This window comes from Micropterus salmoides, unplaced genomic scaffold (assembly GCF_014851395.1).
Source record: "Micropterus salmoides isolate LMB-PRFRI ecotype aquatic unplaced genomic scaffold, ASM1485139v1 Ms_hic_scaffold_4, whole genome shotgun sequence".
NCBI lineage: Eukaryota > Metazoa > Chordata > Actinopteri > Centrarchiformes > Centrarchidae > Micropterus > Micropterus salmoides.
The window spans coordinates 26,115,526-26,125,304 of record NW_024043372.1 but is presented as its reverse complement, the minus strand read 5'-3'; the positions used below and the strand labels follow the sequence as shown (position 1 = coordinate 26,125,304).

Genomic DNA, 9,779 nt, shown 5'->3' with positions numbered 1-9,779 from the left:
CTGAGTTGAAATATTTCTCTTAGCTATAAAGTGTGTTGAGGAAATAATGTCCTATGTACAACAGTCAGAAGCCATGTTGAGTTACCCTAAAGTCAATATCACATGGAAATAATTATGTAATTGAGCTGTTCGCTAGTCCAGACAATAGTTTACATCCCTAAAGCCAATATTTAAAATAAACCTTTTACTAGCAACCTGAGTGCAGTGGGATAAGCAAAGGTAAAAACCTGCAGGGAAATCAATTCAGCCCATAACTGAATATTTATACCTTACCAATTAACAGCAGGCAAGCACCGCAATGAGGCATCATAAATGTGTCAAAAACTACCTCCAAGTAGTACTGCACATGGGCAGACATCAAGACATCGTAAACATGGGCAAACACCAAGACATCGTAAATAGATCACCTCAGCCTCATATTGCCAAGCTATGTTCATTCTTGCCATGCATACTAGCACAAACAGAAAGAACTTACCTTGTTGGTGTGGAGCCCCAGGTATCTGAGCAGAAGGTAAATTCTGTGGTAAGAGCTGTCACAGCACAAACAAGAAAGATTCTGGCTTGAAGTGAGGCCAAACAGCTTTTTATACAAGCAAAAGAGCAGCTGGCAGCAGCACAATCGCAATCATTCCTTTTCAAACCTTTGTGAAGCCACGTGATCAGATGGTTGGTGGGCATGCTAGAAATTAAATGATGACTGAACCTGCAGCAGATGGAATAAGTGGATTTGCAACAAAGTTATAGCAGTGCTAGCTAGCAAAGGAGCAGCAGCAGTTGGTATATCTAATGTTAGAGTGGCAGTCTGAATAGCCCGTCTCATTGCATAAGGTGCATTTGATAGCTGATACAGCAAGTGGAGTACAGAGTGTAGCAGTGGTGAAAGAAGAACTCAGATATTTTACTCAAGTAAAAATAGCAATACCACTGCAGAATTACAAGTAAGAGTCATGCATTCAAAATTTACTTTCAGAAAGTATTAGCATTACAATATACTTAAATAACCAAAAATAAAAGCTACACAAGCAGAATGGCCAATTTCTAAAACGCAGGTCTCAATTAAATGCCTTGGGTGTTCTCTGGAGGTATTAAACCTATTGAAGACCACCAGGTTTCCCTCTTGAGCTAGTTCAAAGCTGCTTAGATTGTGCATACAAATATAAATGTTAAAACTTTTCTCAATATGGACATGCTACACAACGTTAGATTGGTTAGATTCGCCACAATTGTTCAGTTCATTTTACAGAAAGAATACAGATGTACCGTTATGGTTACAAGAGAGAAGAAAAAAGCCAAATTTTTATACTACTAATAATAATAATCATACTGGTTGAAATAAACAATTTGATTGTAGCCTATTTCCTATCTTTGCTGAGCAAGAGTTTTGTGCAAGTAAAAGTGGTCATATGCTCATTTTCAGGTTCATATTTTTATTTTGTTGGCAAAGAAAGTAAGTACACTCCTGTGAAATGTCCAAATTGGGCCCAAAGTGTCAATATTTTGTGTGGCCACCATTATTTTCCACCACTGCCTCTTGGGCATGGAAATCACCAGAGCTTCACAGGTTTCCACTGTAGTCCTCTTCCAATCCTCCATGACAACATCACGGAGCTGGTGGATGTTAGAAAGCTTGCACTCCTCCACCTTCCGTTTGAGGATGCCCCACAGATGCTCAATAAGGTTTAGGTCTGGAGACATGCTTGGACAGTCCATCACCTTTACCCTCAGCTTCTTTAGCAAGGCAGTGGTTGTCTTGGAGGTGTGTTTGGGGTCATTATCATGTTGGAATACTGCCCTGTGGCCCAGTCTCCGAAGGGAGGGGATCATGCTCTGCTTCAGTAACAGTACATGTTGGTATTCATGGTTCCCTCAGTGAACTGTAGCTCCCCAGTGCCGGCAGCACTCATGCAGCCCCAGACCATGACACTCCCACCACCATGCTTGACTGTAGTCAAGACACACTTGTCTTTCTACTCCTCACTTGGTTGCCACCTCACACACACTTAACACCATCTGAACCAAATAAGTTTATGTTGACCTCATCAGACGACAGGACATGGTTCCAGTAATCCATGTCCTTAGTCTGCTTGTCTTCAGCAAACTGTTTGCGGGCTTTCTTGTGCATCATCTTTAGAAGAGGCTTCCTTCTGGGACGACAGACATGCAGACAAATTTAATGCAGTGTGTAGCGTATGGTCTGAGCATTGACAGGCTGACCCCCCCACCCCTTCAACCTCTGCAGCAATGCTGGCAGCACTCATATGCCTACTTTCCAAAGACAACCTCTGGATGTGACACTGAGCACTTCTTGAGCTGTATAGTCTTGGCCACTGTGCTGCATCTCAGTTTCAGGGTCTTGGCAATCTTCTTATAGCCTCTGCCATTTTTATGTAGAGCAACCATTCTTTTTTTCAGATCCCCAGAGAGTTCTTTGCCATTAGGTGCCATGTTCAACTTCCAGTGACCAGTATGAGGGAGTGTGAGAGCGATAATATCAAATTTAACACACCTGCTCCCCATTCACACCTGAGACCTTGTAACACTAATGAGTCACATGACACCGGGGAGGGAAAATGGCTAATTGGTCGCAATTTGGACATTTTTACTTAGGGGTGTACTCACTTTTGTAGCCAATGGTTTAGACATTAATGGCTGTGTGATGTGTTATTTTCAGGGGACAGCAAATTTACACTGTTATACAAGCTGTACACTCACTACATTGTAGTAAAGTGTCATTTCTTCAGTGTTGTCACATGAAAACATATAATCAAATATTCACAAAAATGTGAGGGGTGTACACTCAGAAATATAAAAAATAATGGTTCTTAACTGGTTCTTCAAATGACTGTCTGGTTCTACAAAGAATCACCACCAACTGAAGATGGTTCGGGGATGGTTCTTTGTGTACTTTATGTGGTTCTTCAAAGTAATAAAGGTCCTTCCTTGCTTTTGGAGTTATTTGGTGGCAGATAGCCTAATAGAATGAGATTTAGGCTGCAACTAATCCATCCATCCATCCATCCATCCATCCATCTTCAACCGCCTATCCGGGGCCAGGTTGTGGGCCAACTAATAATTACATTCATTATAGATTAATCTGCTAATTATTTTTTCAATTAATCATTTGGTCTTTAAACTTCACAAAACACTGAAAAGTGCCCATCACAATTTCCCAAATCCCAAGTTGACATCTTAAAACACGTTGTTCTGTCTGTCCAACAGTCCAGAAATTTTAATGTAGACTATTATAATTAAATGCAGCAAATTCTTACATTTGACTTTTTTTGCTTAAATATTACTCAAACGACTTTCAAGTTCTATTATCAAAATAGTTGTTGATTTATTTTCTGTCAATTGACTAATGAACTAATCATTGCATCACTATGTGAAAAATAAAACCACATGTCTCAATTGTTTGGGTTGTTTGGCTGACTGATTGTGGAAACAAAAAAAAAAAACACATAGGCCTGTAGCCTAGACAACACACAAACAAAATCAATAAATATTAAGCATAAACTGATGACTAGCTTTATGCTTAATATTTAATATATGCTTGCTTTATTGTCAAGATACACTTGATAATTGAAACAACTGTTAATTTTTTAAATTATGTTATTTTACTCCTTTAATAATTTAGACACACACACTGGTATGGTGGGAGATATTTCTTATAACTTCAGATTATATGTCAAGGTCAAGGTCAAGGTGTCTTTATTAGTACCCAAGGGTAAAATTTTTGTGCAGACAGGAGACTTTCGGCAATCCATACATAAAAACATCAAAACAAACAATAAGCATAGAACATTATAAAATATCCAAAGCCTAAAACTTCTAAAAGGAACATGGCAGTGTGCCTCTACACCACCACCCCCTAACCCCCACCCTCCTTACCCGCCCGCCCCCCCTAGAAAACCTGCTGCCGGTCGCCGCTTGAGCATGCGCCCTAGGTGTGTAAAATAGTTTAAAACCGTTTAATAACAATGTTAGTTTATTTAAGGTTAGGTGTCTTTTTATTCAAGAAGTAACATCCAATCGTTCATCTAGTCTGACATACGTTGCAGACGGTTGCAAAGAGATAACTGCTCACTCATGAGTAAGGGGGGCGGAAACAAAAATAACACACATTAAGGAGTGCGTGCACTGCCCGTAAGGTCCGCACATAGGAGACAGTAGCGAGCGCACCTCATCGTCAACCCACAGGCGCAGTGATAAAAATAGCTTGCAGTCGTTATAGCTTGGCTCAACTCGCACCAGCGGTCTTTACTCCCGCTTAACGTTATAGAGCTGTAGTATGAACTATCTGGTTCCTGTGGCGAGAAGAGGTAAGCATTTCACTTTAAGTGTCAACTTGTTAACGTTAGACCTTAAATGTACTTGTTTGGCAATGTTCCTAAACATTTGTGTGTTCCATAGACTGAAATAAGCTCTGTAACTATGTCTGTAACGTTAACAGCTAACCGACAGCTAACGTTAGCTAAGTTAATGTGATGGGATCACTATCGGAAAGTTAGTATGACAGTCCGTATCTCTGTTGTTAAAGAGGTGGTATTATGCTCATTTTTTGTGGTTGTACCAGAAAGGTTTAAATTTAAAGAAACACCATATTTTTCTCATACTGCACATTGCTGCAGCTCCTCTTTTCACCCTGTGTTGTACGCTCCGCTCTTGAGCTACAGAGTGATGCATCTTACTTGTACAAAATCTTTGTTGGGAGTTGCACATGCGCAGTTTCCAGGTAAGGACTATTAGCCAATCAGAAGCAGAGAAAGGCGGGTCGTAAGAAACAAGGTAGTGTGATCCAAATCAAAGCCGCTTCAGACTGAGACCGTAACCTAGCAGATGGTATAAGTTACTCAAGTCCACAACATCATTGTTCCACATCTTACCATCAGGACTAAACGTTGAACTGTTGCCGGTGTTCTGACGATCTATGCTGCCTTGTCGAAAAATGCTACCGTAGCGCAAATCGATAGACTCGACTCTACTCGGCCCTGCTCTGTTTTCTATTGCAGGTAGTACCCAGAGATCGACGAGCGACGCCACACACAACTGCCGCGACATAATGTTCAATGCGACACACACACCAGCGATCCACACAGCTTTCTCTTTTTTAAGTTAAAACGTTTCAACATTCCTCAGAATGTAAAGACAGATAAGCGGTATGAAAACCTTCCAGCTGTGTTTTCCTCTGCCGTTGTTGCTGCAGCGGTCTGTGTGACGGCGGGAGCAGGGGGCTCTGTGAGCGGGCAGCTGGCCGGCCTCACGCGCTCCTCCCGCGGGTTGGCACAGGCATCCCCCGCCGCCACTTGCGGAGCTCCTCAACTCCGAAAATATTCAAGCACATTTTTGTTCTGCCATCACTTCTCATAAAACTGTCAATATTGGAAATCTACACAGCTGATTTCTCACCTCAAAACTTCTCAGAAGTGGATTTAGTGATGAAATTCCATACGAAAAGTGTAAAATATAAAACTAAAAAAGCACATGCAATGATGATGCAGTGAATAGTGTATATTCTCTCTGACCAGTCAGCAGTCTGTCGTGTTTTCACATTACATTTTAGTATCCCTCAGCTCGCTTGGAACTTCAACGGAGGTGAGGTGATACAAAAAAAAGTACCTGGAAGCAGGTACAACATTTCTACAATGGAAAACCAAACAAAGGCAAGTTGAGCCAAAGGGCCTCTGCTCAGACTAGCTTGGTTTGAGGGCATGCCTGACCCCGCTAGCCGCTTGGCTTTATGACGCGTTTTCATTGTGAAGTCACAAGTAAAGGAAGTGAAGGGCTGGACTACAAACGAGTTGTTTTCAAGCGGTTCAGAGCAGAGCTTTCTGTGGGAGATGGGAACTCCCTTTGGGCTGGACTTTGGGCTTTTTCACTTTGCAAACCTGTTACATGCACAAAAAAGTTATATAACTCAATAAAAGGAGAGGGGAAAAGCCAAAAAGCATAATACCACCTCTTTAATATCTCTTATGTCGTGTTTGCACAGGCAGTTTGTTACCTAACGTTAGTAAATTGCCATCTATTGGAGTTTAGTAAGCTAGCTGAGTCACCGAAGACTGAATTGGCTAGCACTGCAAACGTAAGCATGCTATAACGTATCTGACTAACGTTACTAGAGGATAGAGATGCAAAGGGACGAACGTTATCTACCGTTACTCCACCAACCGTTGGTAACGTCACTTAACATTACTGTGAAGGCTAATAGCATTCAGACATTTTTATTTTATTTAGTCATTACACCAAATTAATAATCAATTAATTGAGCTAATAAACAGATTTCACATAAAATTGTTAATCGTAGCCATAGGGGTATCTTAATTAATTTAGAAAGTAAATAATTGTAAATGTTTAAATGTAACAGAGTAAAGTTCTTGATCTTGAATGTGTTGTTTCAGGACCAATCATCCTGAACAGAAGTTCCCGATGGATGGGCACAAAATAACAATGGAGATTTTGACATTTCCTTGGCTGTGAGTGTGGTACTGGCAATTTATCAGTTTTACAATTGTCATTTTTGGAGGATTTATCTTGAAGCTTGATACTCCCAACTACCAGAGTATCAGTGCTTTGCAGACTGGCAAATGGATGTCCCTTACTATGGCACTGGAGTTAGGTGTTTGTATTCCCTGAAAGTTACTGTGAACAGGTACTTAGTACAGCATCATTATTCTTTTTGACATCACAAGATATATATATATGTATATATATATTCATGTTCATGCTTTGGCTGTATTGTGGTCCTGTGAAATGGGTATTAAAGTACACTGTTACATGTAAAATGTCTTAGTTTAAAGTCCCTGAACCCTACAGAACCCCCGAAAACTTGTTTTGCACAGAATGTGTAACAGTGTATGCCAATAGCTGACAAACAGTAATTTGTAATAGTGACATTTTAGGGAGTTATGTTCTCCATCACAGTGACTGATTTCTGTTTCTGTTTGTTTGGACTTCTCCTGTGCTTCTCTGAAAAGGAATGTCAATAAACAGCTAACATTTATGTTCATGTACTTGTTTTTCAACCTGCCCTTAATAACTAGTATTAAAATGCTTAAAGAACAATTTAGTCTTAAAAATTACTAAAGAACCATTTAAAATGGGTTCTTTAATAAACCAATTGGGACCCATGGAACTTTATTGAAAAAGGTTCTTTAAAGAACCCATTTTTGCTAAAGTTCTTTAAGGCACCATTTTTTGATGGTTCTTTAATGAACCCCTAAAGGTTCCTCAAAAAGCATTTGCAGAAATGGTTCTTTAAAGAACCATTTGCTAAAAGGTTCTTCTTGGAACTAAAAATGGTTCTTCTATGGCATTACTCCGAAGAACCATTTTTGGTTCCAGTTAGAACCTTTATTTTTCTGATAAAACTCCTGATAAATCTCCATAATACAAGTTTATGTTCCTTCTCGGCCACTATGCTCCTCCAACGAACGCCGCCTGGCTCTGCCATCCCTTCACACAAAGCAATCCCAGTCCCGCCTGTTTGCATCTGTGACAAACAGGTGGGACTGTGGTGGAACGAGCTACCATCAGAGCAGGGGCGTCCCTCTCTAATTTCAAGAAGCTCTTGAAAACTCATCTCTTCTGAGAACACTTCCTCTTATAACAACTAACTCCTAACATCTAACATGCACTTCCTGTGCTCTTCTTCTTGTATCCCCTACAATTACCTTGTATTGATTGCCCTTTTTGTTAACTCTAACTTCTTTCCCTAGGTATTTACCCCATTGATGCGATATGTGCCATTAGCCTTACTAGCATTTATTGCTGCTTTTATTAATATGTATTGTCAGTTGTAGATCTTGTGCTGTATTTGATGCTCTGTTGATGCTTGTATGTTGTTCCTCAAATGTAAGTCGCTTTGGATAAAAGCGTCTGCCAAATGAGTAAATGTAAATGTGAGTGTACTGACTTTTGTGAGATACTGTGTGTGAGTGTGTGTGTGTGTGTGTGTGTGTGTGTGTGTGTGTGTGTGTGTATATATATATATATATATATATATATATATATATATATACTCACCTAAAGGATTATTAGGAACACCATACTAATACTGTGTTTGACCCCCTTTCGCCTTCAGAACTGCCTTAATTCTACGTGGCATTGATTCAACAAGGTGCTGAAAGCATTCTTTAGAAATGTTGGCCCATATTGATAGGATAGCATCTTGCAGTTGATGGAGATTTGTGGGATGCACATCCAGGACACGAAGCTCCCGTTCCACCACATCCCAAAGATGCTCTATTGGGTTGAGATCTGGTGACTGTGGGGGCCATTTTAGTACAGTGAACTCATTGTCATGTTCAAGAAACCAATTTGAAATGATTCGAGCTTTGTGACATGGTGCATTATCCTGCTGGAAGTAGCCATCAGAGGATGGGTACATGGTGGCCATAAAGGGATGGACATGGTCAGAAACAATGCTCAGGTAGGCCGTGGCATTTAAACGATGCCCAATTGGCACTAAGGGGCCTAAAGTATGCCAAGAAAACATCCCCCACACCATTACACCACCACCACCAGCCTGCACAGTGGTAACAAGGCATGATGGATCCATGTTCTCATTCTGTTTAAGCCAAATTCTGACTCTACCATCTGAATGTCTCAACAGAAATCGAGACTCATCAGACCAGGCAACATTTTTCCAGTCTTCAACTGTCCAATTTTGGTGCGCTCTTGCAAATTGTAGCCTCTTTTTCCTATTTGTAGTGGAGATGAGTGGTACCCGGTGGGGTCTTCTGCTGTTGTAGCCCATCCGCCTCAAGGTTGTGCGTGTTGTGGCTTCACAAATGCTTTGCTGCATACCTCGGTTGTAACGAGTTGTTATTTCAGTCAAAGTTGCTCTTCTATCAGCTTGAATCAGTCGGCCCATTCTCCTCTGACCTCTAGCATCAAAAAGGCATTTTCGCCCACAGGACTGCCGCATACTGGATGTTTTTCCTTTTTCACACCATTCTTTGTAAACCCTAGAAATGGTTGTGCGTGAAAATCCCAGTAACTGAGCAGATTGTGAAATACTCAGACCGGCCCGTCTGGCACCAACAACCATGCCACGCTCAAAATTGCTTAAATCACCTTTCTTTCCCATTCTGACATTCAGTTTGGAGTTCAGGAGATTGTCTTAACCAGGACCACACCCCTAAATGCATTGAAGCAACTGCCATGTGATTGGTTGATTAGATAATTGCATTAATGAGAAATTGAACAGGTGTTCCTAATAATCCTTTAGAGTGTGTATACTTGTTCAGCAGATAACAGCAGACACAATAGTGGACACAATAACACACTAAAGGTAGTATTTGACACAGAAATATATGCACATTAGTTGTTTTTTAAAAGGAATGATTGAGAAATTTAGAGGAGATAGGGAGTAAAGATGACAATTTAAAACCAGGACCAAGTGTTTTGTTAAAACCTCAAGGATAACGAGCACAAAGGTGAAATAAGGTGGAATAATGCAGAATGACATGCTGGTAACCATCGCCATCACTAGCACCAGCATTGGAGGAAAATCGACACCACCTGCAACTATTGATCAGGTGTTTCATTACACACAGCCAGATGAGAGGATCCCAGCTAAGCTGAAAATAATTGAAAGCCTCTCTTCTCTGGTTTCTCATTTCCTCTGAATGCTGATTTAAAACCCACAAAATGACTCCCTTTGGTCCTACAACCATGTACCCAGAAAATAAACTGATGCTGCTGGCAGCAGCACTAACACCATCCACTCTCAAACCAGCTTCATTTTATGGTGATACCACAGCGAAGGCACTCTCAAT

At 40.7% G+C, this 9,779-nt stretch overlaps 1 long non-coding RNA gene across 1 annotated transcript; it reads left to right on the top strand.

The window, feature by feature from the left end:
• Positions 1-4,169: 4,169 nt before the first annotated feature.
• Positions 4,170-7,000, top strand: LOC119886788. Its single transcript, XR_005441552.1, has 2 exons — positions 4,170-4,319; positions 6,399-7,000. It is a non-coding gene; the product is annotated as an uncharacterized LOC119886788 (long non-coding RNA).
• Positions 7,001-9,779: the final 2,779 nt, after the last annotated feature.